Source organism: Sitodiplosis mosellana, unplaced genomic scaffold (assembly GCF_009176505.1).
Source record: "Sitodiplosis mosellana isolate CC-2019 unplaced genomic scaffold, AAFC_SMos_1.0 Smas_scaffold_2, whole genome shotgun sequence".
In the NCBI taxonomy this organism is placed as follows: Eukaryota; Metazoa; Arthropoda; class Insecta; order Diptera; family Cecidomyiidae; genus Sitodiplosis; species Sitodiplosis mosellana.
This window is the reverse complement of record NW_022595245.1, coordinates 1,852,141-1,868,734: the sequence shown is the minus strand read 5'-3', so window position 1 is coordinate 1,868,734 and position 16,594 is coordinate 1,852,141. Positions and strand designations below refer to the sequence as shown.

The 16,594-nt window shown below is 38.4% G+C and overlaps 2 protein-coding genes across 5 annotated transcripts in view; one reads left to right on the top strand and one right to left on the bottom strand.

The window, feature by feature from the left end:
* LOC129565417 (rab3 GTPase-activating protein catalytic subunit) overlaps positions 1-16,594 on the top strand; it is a 122,885-nt gene that overhangs the window by 41,124 nt on the left and 65,167 nt on the right. The gene's annotated exons all lie outside the window — the stretch shown is intronic.
* The window catches only part of LOC129565418 (leucine-rich repeat and fibronectin type-III domain-containing protein 3), a 96,352-nt gene that overhangs the window by 38,909 nt on the left and 40,849 nt on the right, over positions 1-16,594 (bottom strand). For 3 of the 4 annotated variants that reach the window (XM_055440318.1, XM_055440321.1, XM_055440320.1), the window contains one exon: positions 16,302-16,348. The gene's annotated coding sequence lies outside the window, so the exon portion shown is untranslated. Of the gene's footprint in view, positions 1-16,301; positions 16,352-16,594 lie in introns of all 4 variants that reach the window. The other variant, XM_055440319.1, reaches the window with a different exon arrangement.

The window sequence follows — 16,594 nt, the reverse complement described above, 5'->3', positions numbered from 1 at the left end:
ATTGTGCCTGTCCATAAAATCACAGTTCTAAATTGCTATGCGTATCACTGGGTTTCAATAAGCGGCAAAAAGCGGCATGAATATGAATTAAAGTAAACAGAAAATAGAGCCAGCAAGCGAGCAAGAGCGTACAACGACACCGTGAATGTGCGAGTATCGTAACGGTGTATGTAATATAGCTTGAAAAGCCTTGCGTTGCTGCTGTTGTCATCGTCGTCAGTACTGTCATTGATGATGACGTACAACATTCAACGACAAATTGCAATTTTTCGGGGCGAAAAAGCAACCAGTCAAGCACAATCTCATGTGTGTATGTACGCTCGCGCTTGTGTACGTGAATGAAAAAGATTTCAACGGATGATGAATGGGTTGATTCTCATGTATGATTTTTTTATTCATCGTTGTCACCCGATGATTCACGCTTTACAATGCTCATCGTCTACGATGCCAAAGCCGGAGAATGAGAGCAATGACCAATAAATTGCTGCTAATTTTCAAACATTCTCGGTGCGTACGTGAATGAACGGATTTAGCGGCATATACCAAATATATAACAATCGGACAAATTGTTATCATCTTTTGCAACCGCTGAATTTTGAATCCGTGTGGTTTTGAATGGTTTCTTGATTTCGAAACCTCAACCAAACCGAAAATTCCACAAGCTTTCTACCGTACCAAAGTTTTAATCTCACATTGGTATGTAGATGACAGTTTTATCTTGTATTACAACACGGATAGAAGAACAAGAAACAGAAGAAATAAAAGAGGGAGAGAAATGATCAATTTCAAATGATTGTCACGTTCTAAAATAATTATTCAAGACATTGTTGAATCAAGCGTTTCGTGATTTGCATGTCATGTCATTGTAATACTTTGCGCACACACGTGAAACCGCTTCGAAATATTATGTGGTAGAATTTTACGCTTTGTTAATCAAACGATTACACATCGATTTATTTTTTATTCTTCTCTATGACGATCATGGTGACATGGCAATCCGACACTCTTCTCATTCCATTTGCTTTTGTTTGTTCGTGCTTATGACACATTTTTTATGGATCGCTTCAGATTTTTTTTCCTTTCTTTTTTTCCCATTCGGTTGCAGTAAGTGGATCAATGTGCGATTGTGTTTTTCGAAGCATTTAATCAGCTGTATTATTTCAATGATTGATTATTTCCAACTTTCAAACTGTTTTTTGATCGATTGGCCCGTTTATGTGTGTGATGTGCTGTGATAAAGCCAATTTCAAAGTGATTGGTGTATAAATTAACAGTAAATTATCGCCCAATTAGCTAATTTCACACACAACGTTTTAAGCACTTATTAAACACTAACTAAGTGATAGAAAACAAAAGACATCAACCCGTCCGCAATCATGCCACACAATTAGCACTCTATTAGTACGTGTTGTAATTAGTCAAAAAATCGAATTTATGCGGAAATTTCAAACCGTATTTTCAACAAAGTGCACGTTCTGTAAGTGTGTGTTTTTTGTGTGCATTTCGCTTAATTTCATTCAATTTGACTCGCTCTCATTCGAAAAACGACTCGCTCTCAGAGAGCGGCTCTCTCTTTCGCCACTCGAACCATTTTTCGAGTGAGAGCATCAATCGTACCACATTTCTGATCAAATATTTGCCTATGACATCTTTTAATTAGTTGAAATGAAGTTGAAGCGAGCGAGCAAGCGAGAGAGAGAGAGAGAGAGACAGACAGACACAGAGAGAGCTATATGTGCCGTGATAAAACGCAATGCTGGCTGCTATGATTATTTTATGTGTTTTTAATTTCCGCCCGTTCAATGACGTGCTGCAAAAGTGGTACTCTCTCATTCAAAACATTTCACGTACGTACGTTCGAACGAGCGAGCGCTGGTTCCGTTCGTTCGTTCATTCGCTCCTATCCAGAGCGTGCAAAATATGCCATACATCATCATCGCGTTCGTTGTTTACCGTAAGCGAGAAAAGATGGTTGCATCGCTTGCTCATTTCTTCACCCATTTTCTCTCGCTCTTTTTTCTTCTTCTTTTTATTATTTTGCTGAAAATCAAAATAGAAAAGCATCTTCTAAGTGGCAAGTTTTTAAGTAAGGCTCTGCAAGTGAGATCGAGCAAACGAGAGACACAAGCAACGAATAAAAGAGATAGAATGAGCTAGCAAACGCTATGCATAGACCCATATAAATAACACACTCTACCTACAATTCCCATTTTAAGCAGAAAACAACGACCTAATTTAACAAGTGCATTGCAACTCTTTAGATAATGAATGTGTGTATACATACGATAACTACTTGCACCGTACATTTCTTGTGAACCGAAGTGGCTTGACACATACACATACACACACACACACACACACACACACACACATACACATGCACATTCCGGTTTGTTTGTCGAGCAATAAATAAAAAGAAGGCGGGCAATATGAAAACCTTTGGAGTTTGCTTGCACATTTCTTGGTTCGTATGGCATTGCAACGAAAGATGCTCTTTCCGTTGTTCGAGCCACACATCGAATGTTTCGCCGAACATAACAACAAACTAAATTATGTACGATGAACAACAAGAATCTACAGCTTTTTAATACGGTGAGATATATATATAATAAGCATCTTCTTGGCACCACTTGATACTTTTACTACTACGATCTCCTGCTTCGATGTCACTAGTCTCAATTCTCGACAGGCACAAGTACTCGCAACAACAACAACAACAACGAAAAACCGAGAATCTCTTAACTCTTTCAATATTAAATTGGTTGACAGCCCAATAAGACATCATGGCACAATAAAAAAAATATCAAGGTACTAGTCATGGGGAACAACAGCATGGAATTTTTGGTGCAATAAATAATAATAAAGACATTGATGATGATATAGTTTCATGTAGACATACCGACAATAAAACATGTACGAACGGGAGCAAGGGTGGGAGAGATGGGGGCAACAGAAATGATAAAAATACTAACATTCGTGACTTATCTTCTTTGGTTTTGTACATTGGTGTTGGTGCTGCGAGAGCAAGCACATCGTGCGATTCTGATGTTTCATGCTTCAATTTCTTTTCATTTTTCCAATTGTTTTTCTATTTCAGTCTCTTCTATCTTTTTTTTCTCCGCGTTGTTTTTTCCCCAATTTGATTTTCTTTTTCTATTTCGATGTTGTTCTTCCGATTCACGAGAATGTTATAAATTCGTAAGCGTATTTCGATTTGGTGCAATATTTCAATCTGTAAGGTGAGACATTCAATCTGATCCAACCGAAAGGGTCGAGCTTTTAGTGAAATTAAAAAAAGAAAAGAAAAGCGAAATTCCATTTTCAGCTGAAACAAATGCTGCTGCGGGATCGTCGTCGTCGTCGTCGTTTTCAATCACATCAATAAAAAGTTTTTTTTTATTGTTATGAACATCGATTCGACAAAGGAGGAGAAGAAAAAACAAGCGACGAGAATAGCAAAAAATCTACGTTGATTTTTATGTTCCATAAAAGTTGACTAACCAAAAAATTGAGCTGGGTTAAACGAAAAGATTGAGCATAAAGTTCCTTCCTTAGAAAAGAAGCAAAAAAAAACAAATAATCCGTTGATTCATGTGTATTGATGGATGAATGTCGCCTTTTGTCTTACCAAAATTTGTAAACATTTGCTTACGCTCGCGCGTTTCTTTCTGCTCTTATTTTCGTCACAGATTGAAATGCTTTGAAAGTCAAATCCCATTTTTCTAGCTTATGAGTCGAATGGCGAAGCCAATTGCGCTTCAATTGCTTCAATTTTTCAAACTCTTTTGAACGTGCCTCAAGGTGAGCGTCCGAAAATGTATGTCCAATCATTGAACCAACTTTATGCTTAATATGTAATAACGTTCGCTATTATTTGTCTCGGTACTCTCTTTCCTTTCGTACCTCGTACACTGTGCGACAAGCTGAAGAACACCAAACCTTCATCGCATTGACTTTGTGTAGATAAAAACACGGCAATTGCGAGCAAAAAAGAAAAAAACAACAACAGCAAACGAATGAGAGAAGAAACAAAACGCCACACAGCAAGTGGCATGGCTAGTGATTCTCTCATTCACAAAAGAAGCAATTTAAGCACACAAAATGGGAAAATCGGAAAAAGATAGAATCAAAAGCCAAGCGCAAAATGCTCCAAATAAAAAGATAAAAACGATCGAGTGTATTCCGATGGCAATGGCGTTCTTCTCGTATACATGAGCATGAGATTTGTCTATTTTTCTCTATAAACCTCACGGCATTCTGTATCGCCAACTTTTTTCCCTCTATATTTATCTCTCGTTTGGTCGGTGTTAGTCTCTCTCGCTCTATCTCTCTGGGTTTCTTCAATTTCTCTATGTTGCTGTGCCGTTTTTCTTCTCCTCTATTCTTCTAGCTACTTCTGCTGCTGCTTCCGCCTCTGCACATCGATGTAAAAAGAACGCTCTCGTGTATTATAAAGTTGTCTGTGTATGTGTATATTTCGCTGTCTACAATAGCAATAATTTAACCACTTATTTACGGCCTAATTGTTAACCGTAACATTTTTCTGATTAAGAAAATGCCAAAAATAGAAGAAGACATGACCGAAGAGTAAAGCATCGAATATTAGCAAACGAGAAGTATAGAAGCAGATAGAGTAAAATCATCCGAACCGAGAAGAGTGGAAAAAAGCGTAGCGGCCGCAGCAGCACCAGCAACAACGCCAACCGGAGCAATTTCTCTTGAGTTTGGCGCGTCAGTTGCTTGGTGTGTGTTGGTTGAAATCCATTGGATTCGATCTGAACACCGACCACACTCATACGTAATATTTAGCAACGTGATGTTTATTTTCCATCGTCTTCTTCTTCTCGGTTTTGATACTTTTTGCGTTGGCTCTTGTATCGTATACATATTCTGGTTCAATTTTCGTTTTCGTCGTCTTCTTTACTTGTCTATACTTGTAGCTCTATAGATATGGAGAGAGAGAAGAAAAACCATTAAAACCTGCGAGAGTTCTTTGCATCGTTTTTTGTTTGTTGCTCGATTCTGTTTTTCTGCCATTTTCTTCAATCGGATTGAATAAAATTAATTTTATACACTTGGCAATTGCTGTGGTTTATTTTTGTTTTCTCGTTGTTGTTGCTAATCTTATGCGCTGAACGTTTTTCATCTCGTTTTTACACGGTTTGTGCAGTCAAACGCAATATTACTTTTGGTTCGTGCAGTGAAAACAACTTTTTTTAAATCAAATTCAAGAGCACACATACACAAGTCAACTCACATCACGGAAAAGCAGACAAAAAACGAATGAAACAACACATCACAATTCGATCGCGAACAAAAAGCTAGTGAATCGTAAACAGAAATGGCTTGCAGGTAAATCAACAGTGTTGATTCAAAGCATACTGCCAGCTTGGCATCGAGGTAATAATGTGTAAAAATTCATAAGCGCGCTTTATTTATTGTAATTGCACGTAATGGTAATCCGATGCAAGGTTTCGCCGCAGTATATAGATATTTTTAGCGATGGTTGATTTCTTTTTCTTCATCGGAATGTGCATCGAAATTCAGCTGAGCAGTTGCTGCTGCTGCTGTCTCTGCCTTTATTCATCTCTCAATACAATATCATCGCATTAATTTCCGTTCAGATTTTTCGTTGCATCGAAATCTTGATCCAAATAATCCGCAATTTATGTGGATAATACCGATTCATCGCTGATGATCTGCCATACCAATCTTTTTGTATTTGGCTTAGCAATTAGCTTGATTTTATTTCATGCCATATTTATTTCTCTCTTCATCTTCTTTTTTTGGTAGAAGCATCGTCGTTCTACTGATTTTCTGCGTTTCATTCTCATTCGCTCATGGCATTTCATATTCATTGGCATTGGCATTGCACGCAATCAGTACGCTGCATCTACAAAATGGAGCGTTGAAAATGAAATGCTCCGAATTTATATTTCAATATGTGAATGCCTTTGTCTCGCTCTCTCGCTCACACTTGTATATTTGGGCGGCTTCGCTCGCTTTTAATCCGATTGAAATTCAAGTTTGCAAGGAGCGAGCGCGAGACGGCTTAAAATTGGATTTATGATAATTTCAGGAAGTCGCAGGTGACAAAATCCCATTGAAGCGTTGTTATTATCAAAGGGACCTTGAAAGCGTTGCTGCCTTTTAAAGTTTTTCAATTAAATAAAAGGAATAGTTACGGCAACATATTTATTTCAGCATTTAAATTAAAGGCAATTGAATGGTACGACGATGGCAACGACAACGACAACGATGACGGCACTGAAGACTGGGCCAATTGTGACACAATTCGCATCGATGCTATTTTTTTCTCTTCTTCTGTGTTCGAGCATTCACATCGTTTCCATTGAAATTTGCATTGCATTCAATTTTTCAAAGAGCTGTTATATAAAATGATTACACTTGACAAACGCCTGTGATATGCCTGAATCAATGCAGAAGTCTGTGAGTGTAAAACGTCATTCCATGCGAACTTTCGATGCAAAGAATAGCCGCCGTCCCATTGTGTGTGTGTGTGGTGTAACACAAAATTGAATACAAAAGCCTATAATATCAATTTATCATGAGAATGACGTGTTTTGATTTCACATGCGGTTTCCCTTTTTCCCCGTTGGCGAACGATTGCGGGCGGAAGACCGTGTATATCTCTATGTGTGTGGATCACCGGCCACAGAGAATAATGATCCGACGTAATTTTCGCGCTTTAAAAGCTGCTGAATGATAAATGAAATCACCGAGATAAGATCAATGCACCCAATAATTTCACTGCTATTATAGTAGCTGGCTGTGGTCATTTCATTTGTTTACGTTTTTCTCACACTCCAGAACAATTGAAAATGTCGAGAGCACCCACATATACAAAAGCATTCGATTCAAACCGAAGCGAACAAACATACGAAGCCAGAAAAAACAACGTCGGGCAGGTGAATTTTGAGCGGAAAACGAGTAGTTTAATCACATGAGAAAAAATTTGAATTACATCGGACCTGACTAGGTAACCTACTGAACAACAGACGATGAAGACGAAAGAAACGACCGTACAAAACATGGCGTTAAACGACCTCGGAATGCGTAAAAGTGGATCACTCTTGCATTCTATATGTGATAGGCTACTGCCGAAAACAAAGCATTTCTCCCTCAGGCACACTCAATTTTCCGTTCTTGTGTGATTTTGATGAACAAGTGAAATTCCTTTCTTTTCAACGATCGAGATGAGCTCCCTGCACACAATCACCGTTAATATGTGAGTCAAATCGATATAATTACTCACGGTCGCTTCATTCACTTTTTTTACCATATCAAATACTCTCGGCGTACTCGGAAATTGACTTCTCAATTTCATTTGAAGCGTAGCCAGTAGCCACCCAAATGGGCCTAATAGATATGTACTTTTGCAGGTAAAAATAAGTTGAGCCGACGAGACGGGGTCGGCCCCATTATAAAAACGTAATCAAAGTACTTTCTTTTTTCCGGTTGATTTGAATCTTCTTTCCTTGTTTTGTTTTGTGTTTTGGTTTTTCTGTGGCTACTTCTTCTTTGTTCCTTTCATACGAATCAATTTGCTAATGACAACGATTTACGGTCGATTCAATTGGCTACGTGTGCTTGACGGTGTATTTTGCTTTGCTTTTTGTGTTGTATATTTTCTTCTGTGCTTTGTTTGTGTTTTGCCGATGAGCAATACACTTGATAATCGAAAGGGAGATTCCCCATTTTTATTCATCCAATGCTTGCATTGCAATTTTCATTCCTCCAAATTTACGATCACTAAATCAACAACTTGTGAATATTTCATTCAATAGGAATTGTGCAATTTCGGACATTACTCCACCTTGTGTGTATTGGAAGGTCTTTCTTAATAAATTGCTGTTGCACAGTGGCCCTCCGTTTATCTCGCTGTGTGAAATGTTGTTGTATATATTTTTTTTCGCTCGTCTTTTGTGCTCGTCTCTCTTCGAATTCTTTTTAAGACCGAGAGTGGTGTGATGAGATAAAGCAATGTGTAAGTTTCGTCATAGCAGCGCAAGACAGAGAGCACTGACTCGATAGATGTATGGTTGTGGGGCCGTTGGCGAAATTACAGCAGATTATGGTGGAAAATTGTTTGTACTGATGTAACCAGCCCGTTCTGAGATAGACGACTGAGCCGCGTTTAAGTCACGATGAAACAATAAAGCATTTAATCTATGTGCTTTGAATCTCTTAGGTAATCGGATTTAGACGTCGGCCACAGTGCTACCGAGCGAAAAAGACCAAGCTAAAGAAAACGAAGAAGAAAAAACCAGAAGCAATGGCTTAATTCCACTGTGTTACCCGTTTTGTAGTCCAGTGTGAACTATAATTATTCACACAGATACTCTGGCCAAATGCCGAGCCGGTAATGCATAATTACAGCAGATTCACAATGTGTATATGTTTTTTGTCAAATGGATCTCACTTTCGGTTTATGACCGCAAGGCGATTAATCATATATGGTCAGCATATGATATTTGATGTCATGTCAAAGTACCGAAAAAAGAAGACGTGAAATTTTTCTCGCTGTAATCACTTTCACATACCAGGCAAGCGCGCGCGCATAGCACAGCACAGACAACGGCTTTTTGCTCAGAAAAAAAGATGATGTCCAAACGAAGTCAATCATGATGATGATGACGATCATATTTTAGTGAAATATCCGATGAAGTTACACATACAAATTATGATTTGATACAAGCCTCGCCAAAAAAAGACAAAGGTCCGTCGCCGCCAACAACACCCAGAGCTACACATGCAAATGCCCAAGAAAATTTGTTAGTTCACGCGCGAGAAATACACATCTACTGCGATTTAGATCATTTCCAACAACAAAGCGACTCACATTCATTAATCAACGAGTATTATGATATTGTGCGAGATCCAGGTGATGTGTTTAATGCCCTTACTGTCTGTTGCTGTTTCCCAAATCACTTATTCACTCTCACTATGCTTTTAACGTTAATGATCTTGACTGGGTGTATATTTTCTGCGCCACTTTTTTCTCTCGCCTGGCGGTTCATTTCATCCAGTCAGTGTGTGTGTGTGTGTGTGTTCGTTCATAAGAAGGGAAATATACATCCAAAGTGTAACAACTTTTCCACTGAAAACGCTTTTGTTCATTCAGGCATTTTATTCATTCGGTTAGCAATGCCAGGACTCACATGTGGAAGTCATTTAATTGGATTTAAGACAACAGGTTTTCTTGATGACAAAAACAACATAAAGTGCGCAAATCTGTGCATACGCATGCAATTTTGTGTCTCCCTTTTAAAATGCGCATAACTTCCATCCCGTAAGACAGTTATTTTACATCCAAATCCATTAAATCGTTATAAATGCCTTGCATTAAAATTAGATTTATCTTCGGTGTTTCGTTGTGTTGTTGTGCAAGAAAAAAACTGCCCGTTTCTTGACGGTGGTGGGCCAAGAATTTTCTATATACACGAAAAACACGCGAATATCGCAAGATTTCAGTGTAAAAATGTGCGTAAATGCGTATAAAAATCTTCATATCATCCGGCTAATGTGCACAAAGACACATCATTCTCTCGGTTTGCCGAGACATATAGAGCAAAGTGAAGAGAGCGTTCGTTCGCTCACTCACAATTATTCCATTTCATAACTATAGCGTGCTAGTGTCTCGTGTCGCCTCGGTTTTAACTGTAAATGACATCTTTGAAATGGTTCTATGTTTGTTTTTCATGTGTGTCGTCACTTTGGTTGCATATACACACACACACACCATATCGCTCGGCGTACAGTCGTTTGAATCTCGTATTTTCGCATTTTCTGAAAATTGCTTTTTAGAAATACCATTTCAAGGGAGGTAGAGAGCTTTGCATTACTGAACCGACAGCATTTGATATGACGACGATACAACAACCGAATCTACACCACATTCCCCGAAGGCTGATATAGATAATTTCAATTTCAGCAATTATTTTAACGCATTCTTTGCGTTTCGTCGACACATTCAATTCAAATAACCGACTATGTATTAACACTGTGCATGCGTGGAAGCAACGAGTCAGAGACATAGCAAATGAATGTGTGATGACTGCTGTGTCATATGTGGTAAATGAAGATTATATAAGCAAAAAAGATGATTTAAACGACAAAATTTTTGTCGTCGTATTTAAAGCCATCGAAATAATGAATTGTGTCGTCAAAGCACATTTCCACATATTTTCTGTACAATCACGACTGTTCTCTCTCTCTCTCTCTCTCTCTCTCTCTCTTGGTCTTTATCTGTCGCTCCATCGCTTCTTTCCTTCACTCTTTCGTTCGCTCTTACTCTTTCTCATCCTTACTCTCACTCTCACCCTTTCATTTTACATTGTGTCGTTTAAACTTTGTCTAACTCCCTCATATTTTCACTCTTATATCAGTACAAAGTTTAGTCGAATGCTTTCATTATGATTTGTTTTGTTCCGATTCGGTTGATGTTTCTTTCTTTCTTTGCATTCGCTTTAAATTTCCTTCTTCAATTGCTTTAGAAAAATCTCCATTTCATCTGCAGACATAAAGCAAAGTGAAGCAGCTTCGAACAAAAAAGCGGCGAGTTCCATAATCCAATAACGCAATACATGGAGCAATTAAAACTGCAGCGATCAAAACAAACAAACAAACAAAAAATGACGAGAAAGAATCTGTTTTCGTGGCGCTATTTATCGCAATTACGCGAATTAAAAGCGCTGAATAAGTGAGGGCAAAAAAGCTAAAACCAACGTAGAGAAGAAGATGAAGAAAAAAAAACAAGATACACAACTACATAGAGGAAAAAGACATAAAAGACACCTGGAATATGAATGGGTGACGTGGAAAGAAAGAAATATGGAAAAGACAACAACAACAGCAACAACAAAACACAAACATTGTATGTGGATGTGGTTTAAAATGCGGGAAACGATGGGAGAATTGAAAACAGTGTTCGCAGTATTGTATTTGGCGAGAGATAAAAGAATTCATACAAGCACAGAGCGAAAAAAAACAAAACCGCATACAACTCTGTCTCTCTAGTTCACTTCTCAATTGAAGTCTTTGTTGTGGAGCGCGCGCACTCACGGGCATGATAGAGAGAGAGAGAGAGAAAGAGAGAGAGAGAGAGAGAGAGAGAGAGTTGAAGGCCCGAAGGCAATCAGACAGATAATAATTTTTCCATTTTTCGAGTTTGAAACGTACTTACGAAAATGAATGCACACAATCGCCTAATTGAAATTTTAATTCATCAATAAAGCCAAAGTGACGCTGCATAAAACTCATTTGAATTCTAGCCTCGTGAATCGAAAGCGAAAGAAAACCAAAGCGAGAGGCGATGGAGAGGGCAAAGATATGTACACATTGGAAAATGAACTTCTACTTGGAATACTCGTACGTCGAAATGATGAATTGTCATCGTTGTCCGGAAAATAAGTTGGGAACATTTTCAATTCGGCTACCATTCTCGGTGTCGCCCAGTGTGTTTTTCCATTAGCTTCATTCATCTTCTATAGACATTTGAAAAACAATTCGCTTTTGGTTTGAAGCTTTGTCTGAAGCGTCACCATAAATTCAAGTCTTTAAGCCACTTCTTCTTGCTACCTTTTTTTTCACTGTAATTTTTCGCATTTTATTATGAACTTTTGTGAATGAGAAGACAACACACCATCAAATTATATTCGAATTGGAAAAACAGGAAAAAACAAACACACGAAACAGAGCAAAATTGCAAATGCGACCCCCGCCGTGAAGTCGAATCGAGAAATACGGAACTTAAGTAGCAATCAAAACTAAAGTTAATCAATTTCCGGTCGACGGCAAATCGACAGTAGATTTCGTTTAGCCGCTTCGCTACTGCTCCGTCCAAATCAATTACATCGAAAAATGTGTTTTTGGGCACACGTAACGAACTATGACGAGCCAATACAACTACATGTAATGCGAGGGAATTTGGTGAATAATTGAATTTTGAAAGAAAATTCAATGAAAATGCTCAAGCACATGCACACACCAAAGGAAACGAAGACGACGAAGAAAAAGATGAAGTGGAGGGGAAAGCGAGCAAGTTTCTTATAATAAATTCAATTATTGCATGCCTCATTGCCAATCATTACTGTCCGAATCAGATCAACGCTGCTTCTGCTACTACTTCTGCTGCAGGTGTGTCTGACTCTGAACGCGCGCGCATATTTGAAGTATATTAAGTAGTGAATGTGAACTTTAGGTATACCATACATATTTTACCATATCATCTATGAATGCTGAAGCTATTTCCGGTGCATGAAAAGACACGACGATGGTCGGTCTTCAATCTATAAATATCATGATGTGTGTACGCTGCTGCTGCTGCATGTGTAACAAAATTCATTCTTTAGTAACCGTATCAAAATGCATTTCAATTTAATTGGATAGAACGATGATGCATTCACTACTTGCGCTATTTATTGCCAGCGTGCACACGTTCAAATGATTAATATCGAAATTAAATCATGAGGCGAACGAACGAGCAAAAAAAAAGTCGAACAGGAAAATAGAATTCTGTCGAGTTGGCGTTGATGCTATTTATTTCACTCCCGCTCTCTTTTGTTCACCGAAGCACAAGACGTTGCTAAGAACTTTCAATGCGTATCGAATTCGAACAAGCGTAAAGAGTGTTGTAATTAAAAGAAAATAATTATGTGCGGAGGATATCGGATTATAAAAAAAATACACACAGAATAGTTCAATGGAATACCGCCTCGGTGCACGGGATTGAAGGTATGCGAAGACTGGCTTTGGAAACACAACGAGCACCAGCAAAGCCAAGTGAAATTAAAAATTCCAAACAAAACACAATTAAACCCTTGAACAAAGCAAAATTATCCAGCTATACGTTATATGTGCAGATCGATTGGTGCAGATGAATGTCATCCATCATTCATGATTCGAGCACTTTTCGCATTAACTGAACCACCGGATTTTCCTCGACCAGTTCAAAGATGAATGAATTTTAATTAAAACTTTTCTAAGACAGACAATCTCAAATCAATCGATTCGATTCGATTCGATTCGATTCGAACGTGTGGTTAAATTTCCGACTAGTTAGTGTGTGCATTGTGCAGTTGTGGACTTTTTGACCTCTGTTGCAACATATCTAAATTAGTTACCAGCAGAAACTGGTTCGAAATACCCGAAAATCGGCTCTTCTATCAACTGAAATGCATATTTCAAAGCCAAAATGAATGCATTTACTCGATTGATTTATTTACGGGCGTTTTCCAAATGTGAATTTAATTTACTGTCAGTCAGTTAGTTTGTTAGTGTGTTCTGGTATGATAGGTATCGAATCATTGAATCCAATCGGTTCGTGGATTTTTGCCATGCACTGTGCATAACGGATTATTGAACGTATGATGCATAAACATGGAAAATTAATGCTGTGTCATGTCAACAGTGCTCAAAACCCTTTAGAAATTAATTTAACGTGAAATCTGATGATTTGTATGTGGTTTCATCAATTAAAATTATTAAGATAAAATTGATTCGTTATCTGGTGTGTCGAAATATGTGTTTGTGTGCAAATGCTCGATGACAAATGCATTTTGCCATGTACATATGTATATGGAATTGCGTTTCACAATCAGACCGTATTTTCTGTCAATATTTAGCATAATTTAACACATATGTGGTTTGAATTTGTTAATTGAATGGCATAAAAGTGGAAAAAATGCATTTGACATTCCGCAAGCAGTAGCAGCAACTCGATTTCATCGATCAAAACGCTATACACTCAAACGGTGCAAATTTTGGGCTCGTTTGCATTAGACATAAACATGCACAAACAAAAATATATTTAGCATGAGCTAAGGCATAGTGAGAAACATGGCTAATTAAATTTAATTGAGATAATCAGTAGGGAAAACTCGGTAATTTGACTATTTGTTCGTGCAAAATGATTGATTTGGGTTTGAGTTGGATGGCATGATATTCATCGATCAAATGGCGTACCGAGAGAGTGTCACTTTGGTCAGTTTGGCGTTCAGAAGCCATATCAATTAATTGACGAATGTTCAGTAGTGCAAGTGGTTGAGCAAAGGAATGTGGTAAATGGCATTTGGTGCAGTTTAAAGCGATGCAATATTGCAATGACAATTTTGCAAACCGCAAGCTCATTTTCTTGGATGTATGAAAAATAGACGTACGTGGTTACATAACCATCATTGCCGATGGCTTTCTCGCGAATCCAACCACCGTCACCGCCACCACCAAGTTGCAATCAAGAGAGACAGAGAGGTGTAGCGCGGGGAGAAAATGCAAAAATGTTTTAGTTCATGCGTGAAAATGATTATTACGTACGACACATATAGAGCGCAATGGATGCAACATTTTTGTCAACGGTCGAGAGAGAGAGAGAGAGAGAGAGAGAGAGAGAGAAAGAGAGAGAGAGAGAGAGAAAAAACCGCGACGATGTCAAAAGCCATTAATCAATGAATGAAAATGTCTTCCTCAAAATGCAGCAAATGCGATGTCGTGTTGAAAACCACAAATGCAAAACCGTTTGGCAGGCGATAACAACAAAGAGCACTTTCCCAATGAATTTCCACAATGCAAAGCATCACACACGAATTACGTGCGAGCGTGCACACAGCACGGACGACCGGGAAATATGAGACGATATAATTTGATTATTCGCAATGTTTCGTTCGGGCTCGATTGTGAGTGATTTATAGGGAATGACTGGATAAAGCTAAAGCGGCAATGTCCATTTCCATTATTGACATAAAGGTCCATTTGCGATCGTATCATGTGAACGCGCCGGGTAATATGGTAGCACTCTATTGAGTATTCCGTAATAGAAAATGCAACAACATACACACACGCACGCCAGAAAGAAGAATCGAACGTGTGGTAAAACTATTGGCAGCTAAACAACACACACACACACACAGAGAGAGAGACACACAATTGATGTCGTTTTGATAAATGCGGTAAAGATGCGCTCTTTATGTTGTAGGAAAAAATTCCCCATAAAATAGTTCACAACTGATTTTTATCGTTCACTTAACACACACGCTCACACACACACACATATAGAAAAAGACAATCCATGTTTGTGTATGCCGTTTTATATTACGTCGAGAACATAATTATCCCCCTTCGAACCATATTGAATAACTTTAATTAAACAATATCATCATTATTATCGTCGTCGTGGTTGGCATTGATGTGGAAATAAGCGTGGCGTGGTACATTAAGCGTGAGAGAGCCTTTTTTTGCTTTCCTGCCACTCAAGAGGCGCTTCTGATGGAAATTCAAACGAAAATAGAGAGAAAGAGTGAGAGAAAAAAGCATTCTGTTTTCGGGCGTCTCGACATCACATTGATGTGGATGTTTTTTCTTCGGTTGGGTTGCGTGACCTCTCGCTAGTCGATTTTTTGCATACGCACCCAAAGTTCGAGCTACGAGTACAACTCATTTGAAGGAGTTTTCAAACGGCTACTGCTACTGTTGAAAACAATGCCGTTGTTCTGCTGCCGTTTGTTCCTTCAATCAGTTGTTTTGTCATCAGCACTGCATAAATCATGCATTGAAATTAAGTTTAGAATAATATCAAAAAATTGCATGTCATGACATATCTGTTTTTTTTCTCGTTGGCTCACTTTTCGGTTATGTCGCTGATGCGTGGGTGTCATACATGTATGCGTTGTCAATGATCCATTCATTGTTGGAGGCTATTGCCGCATTCGATTGCGTCGATGTTTTTTTTTCATTCTCAACTTAGGTGCCAATTGGTTGCCAATGACCTGCCACGATGAAAAAAAAAATCGAATGCCTATTTTCACGTACGCGCAAAAACATGGGTCAAATAGCTTGCACTGGGACTAACTTTTCCGAACACCTCAATCAATCCACCATCTGCGTCACTGACGCACAACCATAACACATTGTGCATTGCTATTCTTTTGTCTACATACACCGTCATTCATTCTCTCACTCTCTCGCTCGCTCGTTCTGTTGTGGCGAACACACGTCTGCCACTTCAGGTTAATGATGCGAATTGCCAATTCTATTGACATATTGGAATATAGCGAAACCGTACCGAAAAACCTCACCATCAAGGGAAACACACAGAAAAAAAATACTGTTACGTCTTTTCATCTATTGCCGTTGTTCTTTCCCGCATTCTCTTCATTTGGGTTCGTCTGTTTTTTTTTTGCTCGTTTCAAATGTGTGTGCGCATCCCACATTTCGAGGGTTTTAGTGTGAAATTATGTGGGTTTTGCTCTGATAAAGTGATGTGGCGATAGAGAAATTTAACTTACATGAAATTCGTCGGTCAATGCGTTCGATAAAATATTCTCAATGGCTTCTGCTACGGAAAAAGCGGGAAAAAAAAGAGAAGAGAAGAAAAAAAAAATTAATTAATTTCGTTTCCTCACTAAAATTCCAATGGTGTTAGTATTGGTGTGGGTTGGTTGCTTGCTTGCTTGGTTTTGGTTATTTCCGTTCGCAAAATTGCGATCGCATTTCAAATTGAGTTGAATGAATTCCAGGTTTGGAGTTGCACTCAAATTGCATTTCATGCTGCAAAAATAGAAGCGTTTTCAAGTGAACT